The following is a 14,134-nucleotide window of genomic DNA, read 5'->3' as shown; positions in this document are numbered from 1 at the left end:
AGATATATGTTTCATATGTTCTTTATTTTCATTATATAATAGATAATGATTAGAAATTTTCAATATCATTTTGGTACTTAAAATCTACCTACTATAAGTACTATTTAGAAACTAAACGATCTAAAACAAAAAGTAAAAATTAAAGATTAAAATGAAAAATTTCTTTATGAGTTAAAAACTATCTACAATATATATGATGAAATAAACGCACATGGTACATCAATAGTACTTAATTCCTGAATAAGGCACACTAAACATAGGATATATTTGATCTTAAGTGTAAACATCCATACAATATGGTTACAGGCGCTCTCTAGGCAGCTTGTGAAAATATGCCTATATATTTGTATTATTCATATATTTGCACCAAGTGAACCTTTTGTCTAAAACTACAATGTTGCTTAATATCAGGTATATATTGCATATTGCTTATAGTTCCATATCTGTTTTTTGATCAGAGTAATGCTTTATTAAGTGTTCTATCACTTCTGCAGATTCTGTATTTGCATGGTTAACAGGGGTGTGTTACACACCAACCAATAGCCATGAAGTTTGTAACCCTTTTAAACAGACACTCACCTGTGTCTAATTAGGTTTATGAAATGGATTAAATAAAGCTGTTTTTTAACTTACTGGATGTCGGGACCACTTCTTCTTTTTCTTTTCTACATGCCTCGCTAGGATTACAAGGAATCCTGTACATGGTACCCCTCATCTGCAAGTACTTACAGGCAACCCCAGGTGGACCCATCGATTTACCCGTTACAGAGCTCCAGCTAAGCAGCTAAGCAGCAGGTACGAGCATTGCACTTGATTGGTCAATTGTTCATCACGTGACCCCGCATCTGGATCGCCATTGGCAGATTGGATCTAACTGTCTGAAATCTCAGAGGAACATTGAAACCGGCTTGGAAGGAAGCTGCCTGACCGGAGTCACTGCAGGAGCAGTACGTTGTCGGCGGCGGCCGTAAGTTTACATTCCTGTTGAGCTTCTTTTCACGAGTAGTTGGAGCAAGTTACAGCTTCATTTCCGCGAAGTGTGGATACTCGTGAAACTCTACCGAGGATCACAGCGGGTGAGTCGGCATATTCACATATGCTTTTCACATAGGACTTATGTCTAAAGTTTTATACGGACACTAATCTACTTCTAGTGCATCGATATTGCTCAGATATATATAGTGCTTATGCTTATGCTTATGTTAACGAATCACTGAGAGCTGAGGACTACCTTTCCTTATACTATATACGGCTATTCACGGGTTAACCACTGACATAACTTTTCTTATTTTCTTTATTTTCCTTGAGCCTGTGGTTACCGGAAGTATAGCTGTTTTGGGTTGCCTGCTACTTGTAAAGCTTTAAACATGGATACCACATCAGAATCTGCACAGTTTTATTCACTTATAAATCTAAATGATCAAGATCTAGAGGGACTTGAACTAGAAGAGTTTTTCTCAACACAATCAATTGACATCAAGCTTGGGGATTTGTTCTATAACTTGGAGATTTTGAGGCTCAAGGAGATCAGGTTGAAATTGGACTCTTGGATTCTAAATAAATATTTTACCATGCAAATGATTCCAAGGGGATTAAGGGTAAAGAAATTTCCCAACTTTGAAGTAACTGACCAGGACTTTGTAACTGAATGGAACAGTATACTCTCTGAATGTTCCCTGAGACTTATGGTTATGCTTATTAAATTTAAATCTAATCAATTGGTCATAGTCAGGAATAATATTGCCAAACTACAAGTTGAGCTTAACAATTTTAAGATGAGCAATGAATATGTGAGCTTTGACCATATGTTAAGAAATGTTGTTGAAACCTCTAGACAGGAATTGATCTCTATAAAACACACTAAGTTTCTAAGAGATCAGAAAGATTATTCTGATAACCAAGTTTTCATTTTGCAGAAAAACAACACACCTCATAGAAGAAACTTCAACAAAAATAAACACATAGGTAAAGCAAACCAACATCAAAGCAACCTTACACGTTCTAATCTACACACTATAGAAGCAAACCAAGGCACAGGTATACAAACTGAGGTACAACCATTCATCCCTCATCACAAGAAGAGAAATAATAAATCCAAAAAGAGAGTTACATTCTCTGACCCCGAAACAACCGATGATGATTTATCATCTCAAGGGGTATCTACTTCAGGTAATGAGGGTACTGGAAATGATTGCACTATAGATTCAGAGGCAAGTGGAGGAGAATTTGAGCCAGTGCCACAAGTTACTAATACTGATTCAAATAGTCTATCTAATTTAGGTGCCAGACCCAAAACACCTCTAAACAAGACACAAGATAGAACACATAATCCTATGACCCCACATAATGCTTATCTAGAAGCTGATGCACAACAGACTAAAGCAGTACCACAGGTTTTTCACGTGGCACAGAAACACAAGAGAGGGGGAGGGAGGAAAGCACTTACTCCCAAGCACAGATATACATTGAGAGATCCCAAAGCGATAAACTAGTTCAGTCTAGTAGTGTTATTAATTTGTCATCATATGTTTTGAACAAAGCAGAAACCAAGATTTTGGAACTTGGTTTGGGTTTTTGCCCTAGCAGAAAGTTCAATCTTTTCCAAACTATTATAGATCTCAATCGTTTTATAAGAAAAATTACTTTGAACAAACACTTTGAAATGTCAGCCAGTACAGAGGAAATTAGTTTTTGTCCCTCACAAGATATCACGGAGACCAATTGTCCCTCTACCCTAAGCTTCCAAGAGGCCTGTAGTGTTGTATCATTGGAAAGCTTGGAAAGAGAGTCTATACTCCCTAGCCAAGCAACCAACACTAGGTTTCCCCAAAGAAAAGCGACCTCCAACTTTTACCCAATACATAATCGGGGTAAATCTTTGGAAGTTTTTCATAAGCGGGTGGTTGAGGATCTAAAACAATTAAGCATGTCCACTACATCAACCTCGCACAACCTCTCTAAATCAGAAAAAGAAGCGATCACTACAATACAGAATAATGACAAGATTGTCATACGCCAATCTGATAAGGGTGGTAGTGTGGTGGTACTTGATCGTGTGGACTATGTCAGTGAGGCTTTACGACAATTAACTGATTCTAGTACATATACAGTTATGGATCGGAATCCTACTAAAAGTTTCCAACATGAACTGGGGCAGATGCTGGATGATGGGGTTGAACTAGGAATCTTTGATCAACAAACAGCTGATTCCTTGTATGTGACACATCCGGTTACCCCCATCTTCCATCATCTGCCAAAAGTCCACAAAAGCCTCAACAACGTCAAAGGTCGCCCTATTGTTTCAGGGATAGGCTCTCTTCTTGAGCCTCTGTGTGATTGGTTGGATGGGATACTGCAGCCATACGTTTTGGCATTACCAAGTTACATCCGCGATACCACACATGTGTTGGGTATGCTGGATGATATTGAGTGGCATTCACATTACAGTTGGTTAACCATTGATGTGGTCTCGCTGTACTCCAGCATACCCCACGATATGGGGTTGGAAGCTGTTGAGTATTTTCTAACCTCCAGCACAGATCTGACATCCGAACACATAGCGTATCTTTTACGCATTACTCAGTATTTTCTTGAACATAACTACTTCTGCTTTGAGGGGGTGTTTTACCTCCAGAAGCAAGGAACAGCCATGGGGGCCAAATTCGCCCCCTCCTATGCGAATCTGTTCATGGGCTGGCTTGAACGGCTCTTCATTTATGGAGATGGTAACCCCCTCAGAGCGGAAGTAGTTTTTTACCGTCGCTTCATTGACGACCTTATATTCATCTGGTCGTCTACTGAAGGACAAGCTGCTTCCTTTTTTCAGCACCTAAATGAAGCTAGGCATGGCCTTTCATTTACCTATGAATGGCATAGCCAGAGTGTCAACTTTCTAGATGTCACCCTAACAGGAGATTGTCAAACACACAAGATTGTTTCAAAACTTTATAGGAAACCTATCTCAGGGAATACAATCCTCCATCACAAGAGTGGACATCCTTCCCATGTATTTAAGGGAATAGTAAAGGGACAATTCCTGAGAGCCAGGAGGGTTTGCAGCAATGACTGTGATTTCTTGAAAGAATCAAAACTACTCAAGCAAAGATTAAAGGATAGGGGATATCCACCGAAGCTTTTAAACAACATAGCTAAACAAACAGCAATGGAGGGAAAGAATATCTCTGTAGTGCCCAGTCGTGGCAATAGAGATAAAAGACCTCTCACCTTCATTACACAATATTCTTCAGACTATTCAAAAGTATGTGACATCATCCAGAAGTATTTTCCTATACTTCTAGGTGACGTACATTTAAAGTCCACTGTTGAGAAGGGATTTAGGTGTGTTTATTCCAAAAACCTAACTTTGGGTAGCATGTTGTCCCCAAGCCTTTTGCCTTGCAAACAAAAGAACAGGGGCTCTTGGATGCAAGTTAACGGCACCTACAAGTGTGGAGATCATAGATGCAAAGCATGTGATTTCATTACTGAGGGCAAAGATTTTTATTCTTGCACTACTACTCAAAAATTTGCATCCAGAGGGTGCATAAAATGCTCCAGCACCTATGTAGTGTACCTCATTGAATGCCGGGTACACTCCAAACAATATGTTGGAATGACCAGTAGGGAAGTCCGTACCCGAATTAGAGAACATCTAGGATATATAAAATATGAGAAACCATGTTCTGCATTATCACGGCATTTCATTGAGGTGCATGGCAAAGATACTGGAGCATTCAGATGGCGACGCATCAAGACCATCAGATTGCCTCCCAGGGGTGGCAATAAGGACGAGATCCTGGCGAAACAGGAGGTGTACTGGATCATGAAACTAAATACTCAGGTTCCTAATGGATTCAATTCTGAGTTTGATATTATCAACCATTGGAAATAAACTGTTTCATGGTCCAGTGCACCCATACTTAATAACATATGTAGAGGAGGCGCTCTGTTCATTCATTCTTTTCCCAAATGTACAGCATAAAGCTACCACATTGTGATCAAGATATATGTTTCATATGTTCTTTATTTTCATTATATAATAGATAATGATTAGAAATTTTCAATATCATTTTGGTACTTAAAATCTACCTACTGTAAGTACCATTTAGAAACTAAACAATCTAAAACAAAAAGTAAAAATTAAAGATTAAAATGAAAAATTTCTTTATGAGTTAAAAACTATCTATAATATATATGATGAAATAAACGCACATGGTACATCAATAGTACTTAATTCCTGAATAAGGCACACTAAACATAGGATATATTTGATCTTAAGTGTAAACATCCATACAATATGGTCACAGGCGCTCTCTAGGCAGCTTGTGAAAATATGCCTATATATTTGTATTATTCATATATTTGCACCAAGTGAACCTTTTGTCTAAAACTACAATGTTGCTTAATATCAGGTATATATTGCTTATAGTTCCATATCTGTTTTTTGATCAGAGTAATGCTTTATTAAGTGTTCTATCACTTCTGCAGATTCTGTATTTGCATGGTTAACAGGGGTGTGTTACACACCAACCAATAGCCATGAAGTTTGTAACCCTTTTAAACAGACACTCACCTGTGTCTAATTAGGTTGATGAGTACGGCACTGGGCCGAAACGCGTAAAACCTATTTTTTACTGTGTGACCCATGTTAAAATTTTAAATGGATTAAATAAAGCTGTTTTTTAACTTACTGGATGTCGGGACCACTTCTTCTTTTTCTTTTCTACATGCCTCGCTAGGATTACAAGGAATCCTGTACATGGTACCCCTCATCTGCAAGTACTTACAGGCAACCCCAGGTGGACCCATCAATTTACCCGTTACAGAGCTCCAGCTAAGCAGCTAAGCAGCAGGTACGAGCATTGCACTTGATTGGTCAATTGTTCATCACGTGACCCCGCATCTGGATCGCCATTGGCAGATTGGATCTAACTGTCTGAAATCTCAGAGGAACATTGAAACCGGCTTGGAAGGAAGCTGCCAGACCGGAGTCACTGCAGGAGCAGTACGTTGTCGGCGGCGGCCGTAAGTTTACATTCCTGTTGAGCTTCTTTTCACGAGTAGTTGGAGCAAGTTACAGCTTCATTTCCGCGAAGTGTGGATACTCATGAAACTCTACAGAGGATCAGAGCGGGGGAGTCGGCATATTCACATATGCTTTTCACATAGGACTTATGTCTAAAGTTTTATACGGACACTAATCTACTTCTAGTGCATCGATATTGCTCAGATATATATAGTGCTTATGCTTATGCTTATGTTAACGAATCACTGAGAGCTGAGGACTACCTTTCCTTATACTATATACGGCTATTCACGGGTTAACCACTGACATAACTTTTCTTATTTTCTTTAGTGTAACCTCTGTTCCTTTTACTTTGAACTTGCAAACTAGTATTCCTAGGGTGTATCTAGGAACATTTAGTGCCTTCACTATCTTTTTGTATCCTGTTCCTTGGTGATGATTTCTTCTCTTAACTTTTTGGACCATTCTTTTGACTTAGCCATATTTCTAACATGCAGTCAAATGTAACACTCAACAAACCCCTAGCCAGTTCAGGTATTTCATGTGTTCTAGCTCAAGCACACCTGGTGCAACTAACGAAGCTCTTGATTAGATGCATCAGGTATGCTTAAGACAACACCTGTTTTGCATATTTGTGCTGTAGTTAGGGATTCTATTCAGGGGGTTCAATAATTTTGAAACTGCAGAATTAATTAAAAGTTGTATTTTCAGTTGAATTTAGGAAAACAACTTGAAGCATTCATTGTGTTCAGCTAATTCATTTGTTTTTGTTTGATTTGTTTATTGCAATGGGGGTTGAATAATTTTGATTACAACTGTACATATGCATTACTTTACATCATCAATGTAGGTGGCAATGCTGCTTGGAATATTTTGCCAGTATCGCAACCTATTGTGATGTGTAGTAAAACGCCTCTCTGCGTTGCTGCCTTTAAACACTGATGTCAGCCTTTTCTCAACGTACTGACGGATCCCTTTTGAATATCTCAATGCCTCTAGACATAATCGGGGCCTGACTGAAAACACCCACATCCCTAATGTCAAACAGTAACAAGCCCAAAAAAACATAAACAAAAAATATTGTTGTTTTTTCTCTTGCACAGGAACATTCATTTCTCAAAAACAAAAAAAATTACGTGATTTTCAAGTGCCCAATTTTATTTGCAAAAACAGAAATAACATTAATGCCCATTACATTTCCAGTGTAAATGTTTTCAAACCAGTATTAAATTTAATTTAAAGATCAGTGCATTATTCTAGATAAACATCTGTTTCTTAAATTTCTTTTTATCATAATACTGGTATTACTTAAAGAGACATGATAACCCAAATGTTGGACTAGAAAATATCACCTGAACATATCTATGTAAAAAAGAAAGATATGTTATTTCAAAATGTCCTAAGTATTCAAACCCCCATTGTAAATGACATTAAGCAGCAAATCAGTATGCCTGTCCTGGGGCCTGCAAGGGAGCATGCCTCATGCACACTCATGTTATTTCCCTATTCAGTTTAAGGAAGTCTACTATGAAATCTCATAAGATTACAGTTCATGACCTCAGCACTGCTGATGCTGGTTGGCTGCTGTTCATTTCTTCCTACTTTTTTTTTTACCTGCAGCCGGACAGCAGCTGAGAAGAAATTGTGTAAAATATCTTTTTTACATAGAGACGTTCAGGTGATATTTTCCTGTCAGCTTTTTACAGTTATGCTGCATCACTTTCAATTAATTTAGCATATAAGTATTATGTCCCTTTAAATGACCAGTAAATACAGTAGATTTGCATAATCAACACATACATGATAAAAATAAAATACAATAGCACTTACTCTAAACTTCATATGTGTAGTATATTTTTTTTTTCTGACAAATTTCAAAGTTGTCTATTTCCACTCCCCATGTATCATGTGATAGCCATCAGCCAATCACAAATGCGTATATGTATATTATGTGAATTCTTGCACATGCTCAGTAGGAGCTGATGACTCACAAAGCATAAATATAAATATAATGTGCACATTTTGTTAATGGAAGTAAATTGGTTAGTTGTTTAAAATTGCATGCTCCATCTGATTCATGAAAGTTTAATTTTTACTTGAGTGTCCCTTTAAGAAAATACAGTATGTTAAATATATAAACAAAAAATATTTAGGGCCTCCCTTGCCTAGACGTATATTATAGGGCGATTGGTCTCCAGAGAATACTTGACTGGCACAGAAACTCGATGACCAAAGCCTGGGTATCTATAGACTCACACATATTACAAATCCCGAACGCGGGTACTTTATGCTGGCTACCCCCATCCTATAGAAGTGAGACAAAAAGTATATATCCCCTCTACAGTAATGTCTTTGAAAACTGGAATAAAATCATTAAAACCCAACCCCATATCTCAACCTATAGATCCCCTATGTCACCTATGTCTCCAAACGCTGAGTTTCTAGGAGGATTAGATTTTACAAAGTCTACATCAGCACATCCAGAGGTGGGACACAAAGTCCCACTACATAAGCTATTAGAAGGCAAAAGAGTGAAACCATGTCAAGACCTTTAACAATACCTGAATGGGGCATTTTCTAGCTGGCTTAAATACAAACTACTACACCTATTAGACACATCCGAACATAGCTATGACTGGACCAGACCATTAACACCCTTTGAAGTGAACTGTGCGACACATAATATACTTAGACACTCCTTGTCGTTAACTAAGTCTCTCTTACTAGCTCAGCATACAACAGACCTACCGACTTTTACAAGCAAATGGCACTTAGAACTGAAAACTGAATTAGACAGGCAGGCGTGGAAGTACATCTTCCACTACACAAAAATCTCATCCACTTCAACAAAGATGATAAAACCGAATTATAAATTCTTATCAAGATGGTACTTAACACCCACTAGGTTAAAAAGTATATACCCCACAACCTCAGACAAATGCTGGAGGGGTTGTGAGCAAAAAGGAACAATGCTACACATGTGGTGGGATTGCCCTGTAATACGCCCCTTCTGGCTTCATGTTGAATCCCTAATACAAACTATTCTCAACTCCCCCTTTAACCTAACACCTACCACAGCAATATTGAATCTGTTGCCAAGGAAAGTAGACTATCTACGCCAACATTTAATGCAGTTCATCATTAATTCGGCTAAAACACTAATAGCTAGGAAGTGGAAGAGCTCAGTAGCCCCCACATGGAAGGAGCTGATAACTCATACTGACGACACACTAGTACTGGAAGAATATGGCTTCTTTAGAACCCAAAGACTTGACACTTTTCTAGACATCAAATTCCACTGGGACTCCCCTAGACCCGTATTTATAGCTCAGACACTTGACAACTTAATATAGCAGGGTAGAGAGAAATGTATTACTTTATTCTGTTTTGTTTTTCTTCCTGTCTTACTTTTAATTTTATACACAACACTGGAAGGCTTTAAACTTCAAGATGAAAAGACTCAACTCTGTGACACCTTCAATCATTGAGATTAACTATATTGTAGCAGACATGTTTTTGTATTGTTTACTATATTGTATTGTTTGATTGTTTAAAACACCAATAAAAATGATTATTAAAAAAAAATATATATATATTTAAAAATTAAAAGTTGTAAGTTGTAACATCTGTTTTTATATATATATATATATATATATATATATATATATATATATATATATTAATTATATATATATTTTGGTGATAGGTACTGATTACCACCACCTTTGACATCTTATAACAGATAATATACATATATATATTTATGTGTTAATATGTGTATATACACATATAAACACATAAATATATATATATATATATATATATATATATATAGTTTTAATTTTTTGATTTTTTTGTGCTGTGCTAGGTGCTTTGCCGTGTCTCACGCCATGAGAATGAGGTTCCCATTGGAGCCTATGGAAGCTCGCTCTTGTGAGCGCAAGTATTTCAGGCAATGCGATTGCGAGGTCACGTTTGCATTGTGCTTAACTTGTAATACCAGCGCATATTCTCCACTTGATATCTAGGCCAATATTTGTAATTGTTTTGTAAATACTCTAGTTTTAACAAGAGAGTGCGGGAAAATATATCAAGCATTGTTAATAACTTTGACCCTTTGCTTTTCTCTAAGTTATTGAGTATAATATATCAATCAATACCCAATGGATACCGGCACCTTTTTTTGTATAAAAGAAAAGAAAAGCGCTATATACATACATACATATATATATATATATATATATATATATATATATATATATATATATATATATATATATATATATATATAAACAACTTTTAAAATTATGGGTAGGTGAAAAGTGACATTAAAATCCTCCACTATGCACAAAATGTAGAGAGAATAACTGATTGTGTAACCCATTAACAAATCTAGACAAGTCAGAAGACTTTTCTTTTTCCTTCAGAAAACCTCAAGATACATTGGGGCCTATGTATCAAAGATCTTGCGGACCTGATCTGATCAGGTCCGCAAGACCTCGCTGAATGCGGAGAGCAATACGCTCTCCGTATTCAGCATTGCACCAGCAGCTCACAAGTGCTGCTGGTGCAACGCCGCTCCCTGCAGACTTGCGGCCAATGGGCCACCAGCAGGGAGGTGTCAATCAACCCGATTGTACTCGATCGGGTTGAATTGTGGTGATTCCTGTCCGCCTGCTCAGAGCAGGCAGACAGGGTTATGAAGCAGCGGTATTTAGACCGCTGCTTCATAACTGCTGTTTCTGGCGAGTCTGAAGACTTGCCAGAAACACGGGCCCACAAGCTCCATACAGAGCTTGATAAATGGACCTCATTGTTTCCAATGCAGCAAAGTATTCTGGGTAAGATATGCAAATGAGGTTCACAATGCATAATCTTTTTACTTCAGCCTGCTTATAGGCAGATTCCTTTTTAGCCATTGCATTGCTGTGTACACAGGTTTTAAGCTTAGTTAGGCTTAGTACAGTTAATGAGAACCACCATTAAATGGCTGTACTGGGATGGTTGTACTGGGAGATATATATATATATATATATATATGTTTCAAGTGAATTATATACTGTGATCTAGCAGAATCATATGAACGCATAGTTGGAAAATAATTACTTTCATTACAATATAACATTAAAAAAGCAATATAATCTAATAACTTTTCCTAAGTTTGTGAGTTATTCAGAGGGATGACAGAGGAAGCAAATTACCTGTGCTTAATTTTCCCTAATTAAAATAATATCCCTTGCAGCTATTCAACTAGATCTGTGCTTTAAAATTAAAATAATAAAATCTGATATCTAAGATCATTTGACAACAGAAGGGTTTTATGGTCACCTTTTTCCAAATGCTCCTATTTGTAATTAAAATACAGTGATCAGCAGTAAGGATTTTGAAGCTGTTTTAGTAGTTACGCTATTCTGCTTAACATGTGGCACCCGTAATAATTAAAATGATACTAACACATGCACAATTTTATGGCCCTTATGGTGCAGCCCATTATGCCAAATAAGGTCCTCTGTTTTCACAGCATACTGCACATGGTCTCATTACACTCACTTTTCTTTCCTGTCTTCACACTAACAACTGTTAAAGTGAATCAACACACAAAACGTACTATAACAGCTTAGTGTTTATGATATGTGTGCTGTTAGCCAGTGAGCAGGAAAATCTAAACATTTACTGTTTATGTAAAAAAAAAAAATAGCGTTGTTGTTAGTGGATTGCTTAGGTCTGCTTACTTTATGATCTATATCACAAAAGCAATGGTCGGTATCAATTACATCTACTTTGTTGAGTGTTGCAGTTTACAACAGTAAGAAAAAAAAGTCTTTTGTTCTTTGCTTGATTTCTTTAGAGTCATTTTTTTTCTATATATTTTTTCTTATACTTCCTTGCAATTTAAATTGACTAATGCATAATTATAAACAATACCGTACATTGAAAAAGCTCAAATGTTTTAAAGTCTGATTTTTTTTAAATTCTTTTTTTAATAGTTCAGAAATTGTTGAGAATATAATACTTGTAGTTATGTCAAGTCTTATTATGAATAATTTTGTAATTAAGGAGCTGATCTAAGGCCCCCTAAACTCATTTTACAGTCATCAGTTCTAGTCTCTTTGGTCTGGGACACATTCCAAAGTTAGTCTCATAGGTGGAACTCCAATGAATCGGGTTAAATTTATCCTCTGCATTTTTTATGATAGTTTGTGAACAGTATTTAAAATGTAGAATGAAAAATTACAGTGATATAACCAATGATAATATCAATATGGAAATATGCACTAGGCATCTGGAAGATAGATTGTTGTTGTGGATTAACATAAGAGAAATAGTCATGAGCATTTTACATTTACATAATAACAAATTGTCCTTGAAGTAATTGAAGAAAGATCAAGGTACTAATTTTCATATATATCATACAAACAGCCACAAATAAGCATTCACATTTGGAAAATGGAATTTGCATTTATTTTTTATGGCAGAAAAACACACCTATGTTGAAGAGTCTATCACAATTATCAATTTGTTGCGTGTAAATGAAAGGGTTAAGGCCGTCAATGTGGTTAAGCTGTTGTAGTTGTTCTTTTATAAAAACATGGATATGTGTGTGCTTTTCTATACAAAATGTTGCCCAACCATCATGTTAAGATGTTGGTAGCTGTAGAATTGTTCTAATTTTAGTATAGTGTAAACGGCACCTTTGGCCTATATTTTATATACTAGATTTTCTTTGTTGCTTACTTAGGAATTGGGGAAGATTAAAAACACATGAGTTAATGTGTCATACTGCAGAGGCCTCTCTGAAAAAAAATAGCTTTTCTAGGTACTAGTAAAATCTAAATTCCAGTCGATATCATTAGCGCTGCTGATGTTTGTGTATTACTGCCAATATTCTGCTGCCATATTGCTTGGGTCCTGAGATAACAAGGTACAGAGGGTTGGAAAGATTGCATCTTGTGAAAGGTTAAGTGGTACTTTGTAGACAGAAGTATCACCCTCCTCTTATTAAATTGCAACTTGAAAGACAATGAATAGCTCTACATAAATCACACTACTAGATCTCAACCAAGTTGTAACTATGACTGTAAAAGTGGTTATACCTGATTAGGATATTTTTATAGGTTAGCTATCCTTGACGGGAAAAGGTAAAGCAAAAAACATATTTTTAAAAATAGCCAAATAACAAAATGCATTATAATATTTTATTATTTCAATAATGCTTGGCTGTAACTATGTGTTTACCCCCAGTAAAGAGTATAACATATAGTTTATTCAAGAGCTGCACTGCTTTGCTGCCCCTGAGCAGGAAATAGATTGTGAGTTGCAGCTACCTGCATATACTGCTCCTGATTAGATCACCTGACTTGCTTGAGAGTGGCATTGAATTGCGGATCCTAAATGTACTTTCACTGTGCATTAAACCCCTTAATGGGCTTGAAAAAATAGTTACAGGCAAGCGTTAGTGTGATAAGAGCATTCTCTTTCCATAGCAGCTTATGTGAATAAGTAGGAGACAGGATATGCGTTCTTCCTGTTCAACCCTATAAGTCAAGTAAAGGTGTAAGCACTATAGCACTCCTATGTACTAATAATGTTGTTGTATGCACATCGCTTATGTATAGATAAACAGTGGCCCAGCTCTGATGAATAACAAGTGATGTTTTACACAAAATACATATAAGTGTAAATGGTATTAAACTAGTTACCATTCAGTTAATTCACTGACTTTTCCCCCCCACTTTTTTATTGAATACTGTCATCTGCAAATGAATTGTCCTTGAACATTCAAATAACTATCGGATTAATATATTTAATAGCAAAGGTAGTCAGATTTCTTTAACAAAAAAAATTAGTTTAAAAATATGGTTAGCAAAATATATGTGTTTAAGTAAAGAATATATTTAAAAAAGCAATCAGTTAATCAGTTGGCTGGTTTAAATAGTAACAAAGAGTGACTCTAAATAAAAAAAAGTGGATAAAAAAAACAGAGGCTTCTTTTTAAACTTTTTTTTACTTTGATACTTATGATCATTTGATGAAAGCGAACATTTATGGCCATCGTTACTATGTACTAAAACATGCTCAAAAACAAGTCATCCACTTTGTTTGTTTCTT

This window comes from Bombina bombina, chromosome 5 (assembly GCF_027579735.1).
Source record: "Bombina bombina isolate aBomBom1 chromosome 5, aBomBom1.pri, whole genome shotgun sequence".
NCBI lineage: Eukaryota > Metazoa > Chordata > Amphibia > Anura > Bombinatoridae > Bombina > Bombina bombina.
The sequence above is the reverse complement of the archived record's forward strand: the minus strand, read 5'-3'. Positions refer to the sequence as shown.